The sequence below is a fragment of the Pristiophorus japonicus genome, chromosome 13 (assembly GCF_044704955.1).
Source record: "Pristiophorus japonicus isolate sPriJap1 chromosome 13, sPriJap1.hap1, whole genome shotgun sequence".
Classification (NCBI taxonomy): Eukaryota; Metazoa; Chordata; class Chondrichthyes; family Pristiophoridae; genus Pristiophorus; species Pristiophorus japonicus.
Window position 1 is genome coordinate 121,839,110 of NC_091989.1, and position 15,883 is coordinate 121,854,992.

Genomic DNA, 15,883 nt, shown 5'->3' on the forward strand with positions numbered 1-15,883 from the left:
TAAAGCAGCTGCAGTTTCTTTTTCTTTTTTGAGGAAGAACTCAAAAATAACAGGAAAAAGAATGGGAGCTTCTAGAAGGACTGCACCATTTCTTTTGAGTTTGGCAGGAGCTCTTGAATGAAAGTCATGAATTTAAACATGTTCATTTAAGCAGAACATTTCAGTAATATCCAGTATTGTGCCAGAGATATTTGGTGAAGAGGAAAGATGTGCATTTGTTTAATCTTATCATCTTTAATTTTATATTTCTTGGTCCTCATTATATAATCTGACACCCTGAAAACATGGGATGGCCTTCCAATTTGATATTGTAGATAAGGACTGATTTTGAAAGGAGATAATATTTTTACTTGGTACATTGCGCTTTTACCAATAACCATGAAGGAAACAGAAGGAACTGTTGAGCAAATATTAACATTTAAAGCCATTTTGGGGAGAAATAACGAGTTGTGTGTGTTATTTTCTGCAATACAAGTCAGATAAAGGTGGATTTCTCTGACTTTTTGCCAATTTGATATTGTAGCTGGCAGTGGTGGGTTGGCTTCGCTGAAATCACCTCTGGTTGAATATATTTGGTTAACTCCTAACTCTAATTGAGAGAGTGAGAAACAGACATGCTTGCAACTGTGTAACCTCTGACTCATGGTGAGCAACATAGTGAGAGGCCTGCTCGTGATTTTAAGTTTCATCTCGCCTTAGGGATCACAGAGTCACAATTACTCCCAGAGCAAATTTCTTTAAGTCAATTCGTTCAGAGATGTGGGCGTCGCTGGCAAGGCCAGCATTTATTGCCCATCCCTAATTGCAAGAGAAGGTGGTGGTGAGTCACGGCCTTGAACCACTGCAGTCCATGTGGTGAAGGTACTCCCACAGTGCTGTTAGGGAGGGAGTTCCAGGATTTGACCCAGCGACGATGAAGGAATGGTAATATATTTCCAATATGTTACTTGGAAGGGAACTTGGATAATGCTCCCAATCGCCTGCTTCCTTTGTCCTTCTAGGTGGTAGAGGTTACATAACCGTCTATTTAAACCTCCGACAATAAGTGTGAGGAGCTCATGGACGACTTTGTCTTGAAGATTGAGACCATCCGTTCAGTCACTTCTGCCTCTTCTCTTCCTTCCCCTAGCCCACCGAGCTAAACTTCCTCCAAGGAAGCTCCCTGTCCTAGCCCTGACCTCACACCTTTCTCCAGTTTCTCTTCGAGCTCCTGAGCTCTCTGAGCTCATCCTGTCCATGAGATCCACTTCCTGCTCCCTTGACCCGATTCTCACCAAACTGCTGACCACCCAACTTCCTTTTCTGGCTCCCATGTTAGCTGACATTGTTAACTGTTCTCTCTCCTCGGGTACTGTCCCCCTCTCCCTCAAATCTGCCATCATCACCCCTCTCCTCAAAAAACCAACCCTCAACCCTGTCATTCTTGCAAACAACGCCCCATCTCCAACCTCCCTTTCCTTTCCAAAGTCCTTGAACGTGTTGCTGCTTCACACATCCGTGCCCATCTTTCCCACAATTTCATGTTTGAATCCCTCCAAATGGGTTCCGCGCCTGCCACAGTATCAAAACAGCTCTCCTCAAAGTCACAAATAATATCCTTTGTGACCGTGACAAAGGCAAACTGTCACTTCTTTGACACGGTTGACCATTCTATCCTTCTCCAGCTGGGTGGGTCTGCATTTTCTTGGTTCCATTCTTATGTATCTAATCGTAGCCAGAGAATCGCCTGCTACAGCTTCTCTTCCCGCCCCCACATCGTTACCTCTGGTGTTCCCCCAAGGATCTATCCTTGGCCCCCTCCTATTTCTCATCTACATGTTGCCCCTTGTCGACATCATCCGAAAACAGTTGTCAGTTTCCACATGTACGCTGATAACACCCAGCTCTACCTCACTACCACTTCTCTCGACCTCACTACCACTTCTCTTGACCCTCCACAGTCTCTAAATTGTCAGATTGCTTGAGCTGAAATTTTCTCCAATTGAATACTGGGAAGACCGAAGCCATTGTTTTTGGTCCCTGCCACAAACTCTCTTCTCTTGCCACTGATTCCATCCCTCTGCCCAACTGCTGTCTGAGGCTGAACCAGACTGCTCGCAACCTTGGTGTCATATTTGACCCTGTAATTAGCTTCCGACCATATATCTGCAGCGTAACTAAGACCGCCTATTTCCACCTCCGTAACATCGCCCATCTCCGCCCTTGCCTCAGCTCATCCGCTGCTGAAGCCCTCATCCATGCCTTTGTTCACTCTAGACTTGACTATTCCATCGCACTCCTGGCTGGCCTCCCACATTCTACCATACGTAAATAGAGGGGATCCAAAATTCGTCTGCTCATGTCCTAACTCGACCAAGTCCCACTCGCCCATCACCCCTGTGCTCGCTGATCTACATTGGCTTTCAGTTAAGCAACGCCTCGATTTCCACATTCTCATGCTTATTTTCAGATTCCTCCATGTCCTCGCCCCTCCCTACCTCTGTAATCTCCTCCAGCCCCACAGCCCCCCGGGATATCTGTGCTCCTCCAATTCTTCCCCCTTGAGCATCCCTGATTATAATCGCTCAACCATTGGTGGCTGTGTCTTCAGCTGCCGAGGCCCTAAGCTCTGGAATTCCCTGCCTAAACCTCTCTGCCTCTCTTTGCTCCTTAAAACCTATCTCTTTGACCAAGCTTTTGGTCACCTGCCCTACTTTCTCCTTGTGTGGCTAGGTGTCAAATTTTTCCATCTCATAATACTCCTGTGAAGCGCCTTGGGACATTTCACTACGTTAAAGACAATATATAAATACAAGTTGTTGTTGTTGATATTGGGTGGGTCACCCCTCCCTGAACACTTAGTGGTGTCTCCCTTTAGGGAAGGCACTTGAGGTAAACCCTTTTATTCTATAAACTTCCTACAAAAATAGGACCCATTCCGGCAAGTACTCCCAAAACAAGAGCAGAACTTAGCTTTGAAATATACAATTATATAACTTTACTCCCCAAATTCTCTGCCAGTCACATTTTCAAAAATCTCATGTGCCCTAATTTCTACTTGTGCGGCTCGGTGTCAAATTTTTTAGCTCATAATACTCCTGTGAAGTGCCTTGGGACGTTTCATTACGTTAAAGGCACGATATAAATACAAATTCTTCTTGTTGCGTACAGGTTTCATTGTAGAGTTATTTCATACTTGTCTAGAAGACATTTTTTAACTGTACTGTATAAAACTTTGGGTAATCCCATTTCTCTGCAGGCTATTCTCAATAGGTGTAGGAGGTATATTTTGCTATGTTATAGATGTTATTGTTAGGCTGGGTGCTGCCTCGAACTGTAAAAGCCCATTCTGGGATCTATGGCTTCCTCATCTGTCAATGCCAAGAGTTGCCTTAGACCTGATCTGCAAGGTGGCTAATTGGCCTATCCTTGTGCTTTCATCAAAGATCATTTACATTTTCATCTTCCAAAGGAGATACCTTTAGAACTAAAGGATGCTAAATAAAAGCCTCCATTGCCTTTTATCCCACCAATGTGGGGCGACTTTTGGCTCGGGTCACAGATGAAAGGCTAGCTTTGGTTTTGTCCTAATGTAGATTTAGAATGAACAAATCAAGGAATAAAGTAGAGCTACCTACCTTTCATGTGTTCTTAATCCTTTGAAGTTGTTTGTTCACATAATTTGACTCCTTCCCATTATTTATTTCTTTGGTGGCTGGATTTAATGTATTTTGAAAAACGATACTCTGAAGCATGATTAGCTCTGCAAGCTGCATTAGTTAAAAAGAATGGAGCTGGTTTGTGTCCACGATTTTTAGCACAAGAGCTGGTTGGGGGGGAAAGGGGGTAATTCAGTTGTCAAGAGCAAATGCACTTGTGGGAATTTTGGGCTAGAGTTTCCCTAACCTGTTTTTCTGGTGCCCTCACCCGAGGTGCGCTGCTTTTGTCTGCCTCCAAGCGCGCCGAAAAAAGACGTCCCTATTCTGGCCGCTCCCCAGCCTCTCCTCGGTAGTGGCGCAGCGTGGCCCAATGGATTGGGGGTGGAGCCAGGTTCCGGCGCTGAAAACAGTGCCGAGACCTCTTCACATGCACGCTAGAGTCTGCGCGCATGTGCAGTAGCTCCTGGCAGGCCGTTTCTGCAAACGCTCTGCAGGCTGTGTGGGAGGGGCCCGAAGCACACCGTCCCTAACCCTGGCTGAATGAGCTCCCTCATCAGCGGCCCGCTGCGTTCCCTAAGGTAGGACTCCTATTTTTTATTTGTTATTTACTGATTAATTTTGGTGCTTTAGGTGCAGGGTTCCTTCTATTTTGTTAATTAATTGCTCTTTACTTGTTGTGCTTTGTTTGGTGCTTTAAATGTTGTTACTTGCGCGATTCCTGAACTCTAGGTAAGGTTTTTCTGTGCGGTCAGAAGTGGCAACATACGCTGGCCTAAGTTAGTTTGGAGCAACTACTTTCTGGCCAAACGCCTAAAACAGGGGTAAGTGGCTGGGAAAGCTCACTTTTGGGGGGGAAAAAAACAGAACTAAAAAAAACCTAACTAACTCACTTACACTGGCGCAAATTAAATGGCCAGAATTGCAACTAAAAAGATAGTCCAGAAAAATCAAGTTGCTCCTGGGGAAACATGTCCATCTGTTGGATTTGGACCGAGCTTAAATGTCTTTACAACCAAAAAAGCAGCAGGCATTGTTGTAGTGGGCCTGACACAGGGTTAACCCTTTTAAAGCTGTGCTGTGTGGCAGTTGTAACGGTCATTTGCAAAATGAACTTTGCCATTCTTGGTCAGGTCCCAAGTGCATATGCATTAATAAAAGAAAAAGAAAGACTTGCATTTATATAACGCCTTTCATCACCACCGGACATCTCAAAACGCTTTACAGCCAATGAAGTACTTTTGAAGTATAGCCACTGTTGTAATGTGGGACACGTGGCAGCCAACTTGCGCACAGCAAACTCCCACAAACAGCAATGACCATGATAATAACCAGATAATCTGTTTTTGTTATGCTGATTGAGGGATGAATATCGGCCAGGACACCAGGGATAACTCCCCTGCTCTTCTTCGAAATAGTGCCGTGGGATCTTTTACGACGGGGCTTCGGTTTAATGTCTCATCCAAAAGACGGCACCTCTAACAGTGCAGCACTCCCTCAGCACTGCACTGGAGTGTCAGCCTAGATTTATGTGCTCAAGTTCCTGGAGTAGGACTTGAACCCACAACCTTCTGACTCTGAGGCGAGTGTGCTACCCACTGAGCCACAGCTGACACTGCAAATATCACAAAACCGCTCTGAATTATTGACAGTAAGCTGGAAGTTTCACTGTTCATTCCCCACAGCATCCAAACAAATGTTATTTTGGCGCAGTGGGAATTACTGTTTTGAAATTGGGCAGATACTTTGCATCTGACTGTGCTTTACTTGACTTGGAAACGTTTGATGCTGCTGCTGGATGCCCAAGTGTTCCATTCTCCAACACAAACTCCCCTTGCAATACATTCATTTTTTTTTAAACTGAAAATGCTGGAAATAAACTATACAGTGAGTTCAACAGCATCTAAAAGAGAAAAACGATCAAGACCCTTTTATTAGGTTTCATCTGAAACATTAAATGTCTTCTCTTTCAGATGCTGACTGATCCATTGTACATTTTCTGTTTCAGATTTCCACCATTTGTGGTTTTTCTTTAATTTCTATAGAGGATAAACCTCAGTTAAAGAAAGACAGAAGGTAAATAACCTATTTTTACATTCATTTGTGCTTCATATGATTTGGATTTGTGAAAGGGAAATCATGCTTGACAAATCTTCTGGAATTTTTTGAGGATGTTTCCAGTAAAGTGGACAAAGGAGAACCAGTTGATGTGGTATATTTGGACTTTCAGAAGGCTTTTGACAAGGTCCCACACAAGAGATTAATGTGCAAAGTTAAAGCACATGGGATTGGGGGTAGTGTGCTGACGTGGACTGAGAACTGGTTGTCAGACAGGAAGCAAAGAGTAGGAGTAAATGGGTACTTTTCAGAATGGCAGGCAGTGACTAGTGGGGTACCGCAAGGTTCTGTGCTGGGGCCCCAGCTGTTTACATTGTACATTAATGATTTAGACGAGGGGATTAAATGTAGTATCTCCAAATTTGCGGATGACACTAAGTTGGGTGGCAGTGTGAGCTGCGAGGAGGATGCTATGAGGCTGCAGAGTGACTTGGATAGGTTAGGTGAGTGGGCAAATGAATGGCAGATGAAGTATAATGTGGATAAATGTGAGGTTATCCACTTTGGTGGTAAAAACAGAGAGACAGACTATTATCTGAATGGTGACAGATTAGGAAAAGGGAAGGTGCAACGAGACCTGGGTGTCATGGTACATCAGTCATTGAAGGTTGGCATGCAGGTACAGCAGGCGGTTAAGAAAGCAAATGGCATGTTGGCCTTCATAGCGAGGGGATTTGAGTACAGGGGCAGGGAAGTGTTGCTACAGTTGTACAGGGCCTTGGTGAGGCCACACCTGGAGTATTGTGTACAGTTTTGGTCTCCTAACTTGAGGAAGGACATTCTTGCTATTGAGGGAGTGCAGCGAAGATTCACCAGACTGATTCCCGGGATGGTGGGACTGACCTATCAAGAAAGACTGGATCAACTGGGCTTGTATTCACTGGAGTTCAGAAGAGTGAGAGGGGACCTCATAGAAATGTTTAAAATTCTGATGGGTTTGGACAGGTTGGATGCAGGAAGAATGTTCCCAATGTTGGGGAAGTCCAGAACCAGGGGTCACAGTCTAAGGATAAGGGGTAAGCCATTTAGGACCGAGATGAGGAGAAACTTCTTCACCCAGAGAGTGGTGAACCTGTGGAATTCTCTACCACAGAAAGTTGTTGAGGCCAATTCACTAAATATATTCAAAAGGGAGTTAGATGAAGTCCTTACTACTCGGGGGATCAAGGGGTATGGCGAGAAAGCAGGAAGGGGGTACTAAAGTTTCATGTTCAGCCATGAACTCATTGAATGGCGGTGCAGGCTAGAAGGGCTGAATGGCCTGCTCCTGCACCTATTTTCTATGTTTCTATATTTGGTAGTGTTTAGATCTATCATCCAATAGGGGATCATGGGACACTGTCCATTTTGACATATTTCCTTGTAGCTTGACATTCTGTCCCCTCTCCTGTGCACAATAGTGTTCAACTGCTGCTCGTCGTTAGGAAAAATGTCATGCTTTTTTTGGTCGCCGTTCGTTTTTTATTTGTAATTAGCTGAGTTATTACGGGTATGTTATTTCCTCCAGGCCTGAGTGTTTTCTTGTTTTTGAGAGCAATCTTTGGTCAATCAAAGTTTGTTTCGAGCAGTCATTGCCTGTGTACAGTTATCAGCCTTATACATCCTGTTGCAGGGTGTTTACACGAATATAAGAACATAAGAACATAAGAATTAGGAACAGGAGTAGGCCATCTAGCCCCTCGAGCCTGCTCCGCCATTCAATAAGATCATGGCTGATCTGGTCGTGGACTCAGCTCCACTTACCCGCCCTCTCCCCGTAACCCTTAATTCCTTTATTGGTTAAAAATCTATCTATCTTTGACTTGAAAACATTCAATGAGCCAGCCTCAACTGCTTCCTTGGGCAGAGAATTCCACAGATTCACAACCCTCTGGGAGAAGAAATTCTTTCTCAACTCGGTTTTAAATTAGCTCCTCCGTATTTTGAGGCTGTGCCCCCTAGTTCTAGTCTCCCCTACCAATGGAAACAACCTCTCTGCCTCTATCTTGTCTATCCCTTTCATTATTTTAAAGGTTTCTATAAGATCACCCCTCATCCTTCTGAACTCTAAGGAGTAAAGACCCAGTCTACTCAATCTATCATCATAAGGTAACCCCCTCATTTCTGTACTCAGCCGAGTGAATCGTCTCTGTACCCCTTCCTTAAGTAAGGTGACCAAAACTGCACGCAGTACTCCAGGTGCGGCCTTACCAATACCTTATACAGTTGCAGCAACACCTCCCTGCTTTTGTACTCCATCCCTCTCGCAATGAAGGCCAACATTCCATTTGCCTTCCTGATTACCTGCTGCACCTGCAAACTAACCTTTTTTTTTGTGGATTCATGCACAAGCAGCCTACGGCCACACTAATCTGAAAAAAAAAACGCCCGATCTCGTCTGATCTCGGAAGCTAAGCAGAGTCAGGCCTGGTTAGTACTTGGATGGGAGACTGCCTGGGAATACCAGGTGCAGTAGGCTTTACGCCCCCAAAAAAAAAACCAAAAACCAAAAAAAAAAAGGGGCCTTGAAAATGTCTGCTGTGTCACCCAGGTCGGGTGGCATGGTTTTAATGTTTTATGTTTTTGCAGGTTAACTCAAAAGAGTTTCATGCACAAGCACCCACAGGTCCCTCTGCACCACAGCATGTTGTAATTTCTCTCCATTCAAATAATATTCCCTTTTACTGTTTTTTTTTTTCCCAAGGTGGATGACCTCACACTTTCCGACATTGTATTCCATCTGCCAAACCTTAGCCCATTCGCTTAACCTATCCAAATCTCCTTGCAGCCTCTCTGAGTCCTCTACACAACCGGCTTTCCCACTAATCTTAGTATCATCTGCAAATGTTGTTGCACTACACTCTGTCCCCTCTTCTAGGTCATCTATGTATATTGTAAACAGTTGTGGTCCCAGCACTGATCCCTGTGGCACACCACTAACCACTGATTTCCAACCGGAAAAGGACCCATTTATCCCGACTCTCTGCCTTCTGTTCGCCAGCCAATTCTCTATCCATGCTAATACATTTCCTCTGACTCCGCGTACCTTTATCTTCTGCAGTAACCTTTTGTGTGGCACCTTATCGAATGCCTTTTGGAAATCTAAATACACCACATCCATCGGTACACCTCTATCCACCATGTTCGTTATATCCTCAAAGAATTCCAGTAAGTTAGTTAAACATGATTTCCCTTTCATGAATCCATGCTGCGTCTGCTTGATTGCACTATTCCTATCTAGATGCCCCGCTATTTCTTCCTTAATGATAGTTTCAAGTATTTTCCCCACTACAGATGTTAAACTAACCGGCCTATAGTTACCTGCCTTTTGCCTGCCCCCTTTTTTTAAACAGAGGCGTTACATTAGCTGTTTTCCAATCCGCTGGTACCTCCCCAGAGTCCAGAGAATTTTGGTAGATTATAACGAATGCATCTGCTATAACTTCCGCCATCTCTTTTAATACCCTGGGATGCATTTCATCCGGACCAGGGGAATTGTCTACCTTCAGTCCCATTAGTCTGTCCAGCACTACCCCCCTAGTGATAGTGATTGTCTGAAGGTCCTCCCTTCCCACATTCCTATGGCCTGCAAATTTTGGCATGGTTTTTGTGTCTTCCACTGTGAAGACGGAAGCAAAATAATTGTTTAAGGTCTCAGCCATTTCCACATTTCCCATTATTAAATCCCCCTTTTCATCTTCTCAGGAACCAACATTTACTTTAGTCACTCTTTTCCGTTTTATATATCTGTAAAAGCTTTTACTATCTGTTTTTATGTTTTGCGCAAGTTTACCTTCGTAATCTATCTTCCCTTTCTTTATTGCTTTTTTAGTCATTCTTTGCTGTTGCTTAAAATTTTCCCAATCCTCTAGTTTCCCACTAACCTTGGCCACCTTATACGCATTGGTCTTTGATTTGATACTTTCCTTTATTTCCTTGGTTATCCACGGCTGGTTATCCCTTCTCTTGCCGCCCTTCTTTTTCACTGGAGGTCATAGGTGGTCATCTCCTGTGTCTGTCTTGTAATTTAGTAAAGCACAATTCTAAAACAAGCCGAGCATGTTTGTTTTCATCAGGAAGGGCTTTTTTAAATTGGAGCATTGAGAAAAATTGTAAGTTAGGACACCTTTTTCACATGTTTCATTTTGTCCCTATGCCCTCCTATTTTCCATCGCCTACTATGGTAGTCATGATACAACAATACTGGAATTATTGACTAATCACAGCAATAAATCTCAATGAGTCTAAAACAAACCCAGACATGAAGCGAGGAAAACCCCAGTGGTGGAAAGGTTTGGGAACCATGGGTCCAAAGTTAACACTCTTTCCCCCAAGCCAGCTACACTTGCCACATGTTACTCATGTACTGTATTTCAAAATATTATTTTGAGAACTCTGTTTAATTTGCATTTCAATGAATCAATACTATCTGCTTGCATTGCCTCTATTGGAGCTTGTTCTATAGATTGACCACTTGTTCACTGAAATAATCTTCCTGCTGTGGCCTCTTGCGTGCATGCACATATGCAGTATTAAAGTTGCTTTATTCAACAAGCCAACATTGGACGTTCTTCCTATTGCCGGAGATGCTTGCTGCGATATTCTACTTTGGCTGAACCCCGCTGGAACTCCAGTGGAGTGCGAGTTCTGCCCATGCCTGACGGCTGATTTCATGGAGGCAAAGTAAATTTGAATATTGGCCAAATTCTTGCCTCCACCAGATAGCCCACAATGGGGGTGGGGTGGGGAAATATCTGCATTGCACAACCGGCAGCCTCTGGGATTGGCTCCGAATTTATTTATTTTTTAAAATTAAATACTGCCTTTGGCCAAGGCAGCCCTTTTTGCTGTGCGCAAATTGGCTGCCATGTTCCCCACATTACAACAGTGACTACACTCCAGAAATATTGGCTGTAAAGCGCGTTGAGACGTCCGGTGGTCATGAATGGCATGAAATGCAAGTCTTTTTTCTTCTTTAAATTAAAAATACCTGCCACTGCTAAAGTTACAATGGATGCCAGGAATGTACCGGTGATTCTAGTTCCCAGCGTTGCTAGGGTGCAACTGATGTGAAATGCATCACATATTCCAGTCTAATTTGAATACGTTTGCCTACAGTAGGGCAGAATTATTGTGACCCTGTCACTTCTAGTGCCTCCTCTTCTCCACTACAAACCATCTTCTTAAACCACCCTCTACTGCCTCCTCAACCCTCAGTTCCATTAACAAGTGCAAAAAGAGCTCATGGACTTTTTTGTCACAAAGATTGAGACCATCCATTCAGCTGTCTCTGCCATTTCCCTGGCTTCCCCTAGCTTACCGGGCCAAACTTCCCCCAAGGTCCTCCCCTGCCCAAGCTCTCATCTCGCATCATTTCTCTAGATTCTCCCCTATCTTTTATCATGCCCTCTCCAAACTCATCTTGTTCACGACACCTACCTCCTGCACCCGTGACCCTATTCCCACCAAACTGTTGACTACCCAAACTCCCTTCCTGGCCCTCATGTTGGCTGATGTTGTTAATGGTTCCCCTCTCTTTCAAATCTGCTGTCATCACCCCTCTGTCACCCTATCTCCAACCTCCCTTCCCTCTCAAGTTCTTGAACATGTTATCACCTCCCAAATCCGTGCCCATCTTTCCATGCTTGGTTCCCTCCAATCAGGTTTCCACCCCGCCACAGTCCTGAAAAGGCCCTTATCAAAGTCATAAATGTCATTCTATGTGATTGTGACTGTGGTAAACTATCCTCCTTCTTGACCTGTCTCCAGCTTTCGACACGGTTGACCACACCATCCTCCTCCAATGCCTCTCCTCCGCCATCCAGTTAGGTGGGACTGCATTCGTCTGGTTCCAATCGTAGTCAGAGAATCATCTGCAATGGCTTTTCTTCCCACTCCAGCACAGTTACCTCTGAAGTACCCCATCAATCTGTCCTTAGCCCCCCCCCTTCTGTTTCTCATCCTCGTGCTGCCCCTCAGCAACATCATCCGAGAAAACAATGCTAGTTTCCACATGTCGCTGATGACACTCGCTCTATCTTGCCACCACCTCTCTCAACCCCTTGACTGTCTCTGATTTGTCACACTGCTTGTCCGACATTCAGTATTGATGAGCAGAAATTTCCTGCAACTAAATATTTGGAAGACAGAAACCATTGTCTTCAGTCCCTGCCACAAACTTTGTTCCTTGGCCACCGATTCCATCCCTCTCCCTGACAACTGACTCTAGCTGAACCAGACCGTTTGCAACCTTGGTGTTGTGTTTGACCCCAAGATGAACTTCCGACTATCTATCCATGCCATCACCAAGGCTGCCTTCTTCCACCTCCGTAACATCGCCTGAATCTGCCCCTGCCTCAGCTCATCTCCTTTTGAAGCCCTCATCCATGCCTTTGTTACTTGTAGACATGACTATTCCAATGCTCTCCTGGTCAGCCCTCCATCTTCCATCCATAAGCTTGCGCTCATCCAAAACTCTGCTTCCCGTATCTTAACTCGCACCAACTCCCATTCACACCTGTGCTTGCTGACCTACATTCTGGCAATGCCTCTATTTTAAAATACCTACCTCTTTGATCAAGCTTTTGGTTATCTGTCCAGATATCTCCTTCTGTGGCTTGGTGTCAAATTTTGGATTACTAACGCTCTTGTGAAGCGCCTTGGGATGTTTAGCTACTTTAAAAGCGCTATATAAATGCAAGTTTCTTTTGTTATAATCCTGAAGGTGTTTGGTCTCGGGACTGTACTGCCTCATATTGACTGATTTCCTGCTCCCATCTGCTGGAGTTATGCTGGGCAGCTGGTGCACCTTTGGCAGAAAATCTTGCTTGCTATCTTTACTGAGTTATTTCCAGTTCATAAAATGTCGCAACCTCTCGTGTGTCTTTGCCCGTACAGATTTACTGGCTGTACCTGTGCAATAATGTAACTTGCATGGTTGTCTGAGGCATTATAATGTCTGCAAGTGCTGGACTCAAATCAGCATCACAAGTGAGGCATTGTTCCAAAAGACAGTTATGGTGCAGTAAGACTGAATATATGATGGCTTTCAGGAACTCCATAAATGAAACATGAAATGTTTGATTGGCAGGTTATGAAATGCAGTTGTAGTTCCCTTGTGAATATTGAGATTGAAGGATTTCCCTTGGGGCCAAGGGTTGGCATGTAAGTGATCACTTATTGAATCATTGATCAATTCGGAGGTCTCTGAGCATTGGGTTAGGTTACATAGTTCATAAATAATGTAATAAATTCATATGGTTGTGACATTTCCCACGAAATCTATCGGAACCAGCTGAAGTAATGAAGAATAGTCCTTGTGTTTGAGATGCAATCATCTTTACAATGAAGTCAATAAGGTTTCTACAACAGAGAAAACGTCTAGCCATCTTGTCTGATTTTTGCTTTTTAACCAAATATTTGTCTTTGGTATTGCAAACAGTTGGGATTAAATGTGTACCACACACATTTTACACATTGGTAAATTGGCCAAAAATCAATGGCTAAAATCTAATATTTTAGTGTGTTCAGTATATTAGAATTAAGTGCTATAATGAAGTATAAACTGTACTGCTTGGATGGAACTAACCCATGTTGTTAGACAGTGTCTCATTTATGTGGCACTGCTGTATGAAGTGTACATGAAGTAGATAGAGTGGAATAGAAATCGTGAAACAAAACATCTGTCCATTTTAAAAATGGGTAAAAGCAGCATTGAGAACTGCAGCTCGGATTTAGCAGAGTTTTGACCTTTTGTAGCATCATTTATTGAAAGTATTCTTGCTCCATGGACACAGCTCACCAATTTACTTATTAAATTCAATAATTTTTTTATATTCTCAAAACTTTTAATCTCTCTAGTGCAGCTGCTTTTCTTGGTTTGTTGGACAGTTCTGTTCCATTTAAATCTTCTATTGGAGAGCAGTTCTACAAAATTATTTCCCTTGAGTGTATTAAACACTCACGTGGAAATTTGTAACCAGAGGAATTTAAACAAAATCTAATAGTAATGTTTGAAAACAGTGTTCTTAATGTATATTTTAAAAATTTGTGACGCGGTATCTACCAAAGACTCCTAATCTTAGTAATTAAACATCAGAGGACTGTAGCGTTTGAACTATTGCCCAATTACATCACCCTTTGCAGACTACTGCATTTAAGATGTAGAGACTTCTGTTGAGGCCAATAATGCTAATATTACACTTTGTTGCAGGATTGACTGATGATGTTTTCAGCATTGCAGTCTGATGACTTTATTACACCCAGGAGGCTGTTCCGGTAACGTGAGAACAAATATTGCGCGCTCTCCTTTTTTTTAAAAAAAAATCTCTCCCTTTGTACATACCTGCAGGCTACATTCACCTCCCTGTTAAAAAGCAAAGCACAGTGTGGACAGCTGCTGACATGGTGGAAATAAAAGGAGAACTACCCTGTGGACAGTCATCTGTGGGCAAAATTGAAATTTATTTTGTCAATTCAGTGCATTACAGCTTGTCAGGATAGAAATAAAGTGTCTCCCATGCCTCTTGTAAATGTATTACAGCCATAATATTGGAGACCATGCCCGAGCATAGTACATTAAATTTAGTTGTACCGTCTGGATAATTTTAATGTTGCAAGTGCATCGCAGCTTGTGATGTCTGAGAATGTATCTTGGTAGTAAGATATCTGCCACTATGTTTAAAAAAAATTCTGATACATTTGTCACACTGTTGCAAGACACCATTCTCCCGTTGCCCTTGTTTTTCCCGTGCGTGTGTGTGAGTTGGGGCAGCTCACGTATAAGACTGGGGGGAGGGAGGGAGGGAAGGAAGGAGAAATCCAGGAACGAGAAATGTGGAGGAAGGTACTGTAGTCTGAATTAATTGGGTCCAGCTGTTTTATTTTTCTTCCTCGAAACATTTACCAGACCACTACTCATTTTATTGGATTGAATCCAGGAAATAATTAGTGGATGTCTGATCACCTACATAGTACCACATTTGATCATTAAAAAGTAGAGCTGGCCGGGGGGAGTAGTGCAAACTGATATTTTCCATTTTCATGTCTTATTAAATTTAAATTCTGTCTAATCAGGAACATGTTATGGCAACTAACTTGGTCTCAGCTTTTAAAATCATGGGCCGTAAATTGCGGCCTCTCCGGGTGCACACGCGCCCGACGAGGCCCTGCAAGTTCCGGATTTAGTGTGCACTGTGTATGCGCCTAAATCTGCCACTTGCGATCTGTCAAAATTTCCTTTGACAGATCATATGAACGTGAAAGTAAAGGGCCTGTGCCGCTGGAAAGTTGGGCTATTTGCCAATGTCCTTGAAATGCTTATGCCTGGTAAAAGCAGACGTAAGGCCTGTTTTACCAGCGTAAGGGCTAGGTTTTCAGTTTTCGGTGAAAACTGTAGTTTTACGCCAAAATTACCATTTTCCCTGTGCTACGTTTTTAGGCCTAACTTTTGGCCTTTACGTCTGCGCCATGGTAAAGTTGGTGTTGCACGACGATTCACGGCGCAAACTGTGAGTTTCGCCAACTTTAGTCCGGGGCTGGTAGCGCTGTGAGGGAGGCCTTGGGAAGGAGGGGAAAAAACAAAAAAAATTGCTAAAAACATTCACAAAACCCTTACCAAAAATTCGCTAAAAAATAAGAACTTTAACTTGCCTTTTTGCAGATCTTCATACTTACCACTGCCTGCAGGGCTGCACCAACAGGTTTGACCTGTCGCTATTCTGGGCGCCATGTACGAGTTGGGAGAGTGCCGAAACTGCGACGCAAACGCAATCTGCGCCACTGCATGTCAGCGCACCTCTCCCCGACAGTACGTGGAAACATAGAAAATAGGTGCAGGAGCAGGCCATTCGGCCCTTCTAGCCTGCACCGCCATTCAATGAGTTCATGGCTGAACATGCAACTTCAGTACCCCATTCCTGCTTTCTCACCATACCCCTTGATCCCCCGAGTAGTAAGGACGTCATCTAACTCCTTTTTGAATATATTTAGTGAATTTAGTGAAGCGCTGCTGCAAAGAGGTCCACGAGGAGCCCACCGACCGGGTTTTCGCCGCGGAGGGTCAAATTGTGGAGAAAACCCGGTCGCAAAGTCGGTGAAAATTCAGCCTGTGAGTTTTAAAAGTTAGAATAATTTTAATTTTATTTTTTGAA

The 15,883-nt window shown here is 43.7% G+C and overlaps 1 protein-coding gene and 1 pseudogene across 3 annotated transcripts in view; both read left to right on the forward strand.

Moving 5' to 3' along the window:
* cfdp1 (craniofacial development protein 1) overlaps nucleotides 1-15,883 on the forward strand; it is a 219,576-nt gene that overhangs the window by 23,638 nt on the left and 180,055 nt on the right. The gene's annotated exons all lie outside the window — the stretch shown is intronic.
* LOC139279223 (5S ribosomal RNA) lies at nucleotides 8,087-8,211 on the forward strand (annotated as a pseudogene).